This window comes from Trachymyrmex cornetzi, unplaced genomic scaffold, assembly GCF_001594075.2.
Source record: "Trachymyrmex cornetzi isolate Tcor2-1 unplaced genomic scaffold, Tcor1.1 scaffold59, whole genome shotgun sequence".
NCBI classification, from domain to species: domain Eukaryota; kingdom Metazoa; phylum Arthropoda; class Insecta; order Hymenoptera; family Formicidae; genus Trachymyrmex; species Trachymyrmex cornetzi.
This window is the reverse complement of record NW_017299903.1, coordinates 885,378-885,796: the sequence shown is the minus strand read 5'-3', so window position 1 is coordinate 885,796 and position 419 is coordinate 885,378.

The following is a 419-nucleotide window of genomic DNA, read 5'->3' as shown; positions in this document are numbered from 1 at the left end:
TCAAATATTATATTATTATTTTTATATATTTTATTTAAAAAGCAACAAAAATAATAAACTTTATTTTTTAAATATATTTTATTTGATAAAAATTTTGATATACAATATTTATAAATACCTGTAAAGTTTAAAAATAATTTTGAAAAGTTTGTAACTTGTAAGATGTTAAATCTTTTTTTGGAATACCTCCACCAATTGATGCAAAGTATGTACCTTTACTCGAAAATATACACATCACTCCTTGCAATAATCTGATCTCGTATGTCCGTTAAGGTCAAAATCCAAATCTTTTAAGGTTAGGTATTAAAAGTTCGTACACACGATATACACACTGCACATATCGCGTTCCATTTAAGCGTGGCAAACTGTGTTTGAGTGTGTTATACTGTGTCGGTTTGTGTCTCCTAAAAGGAAAGCAG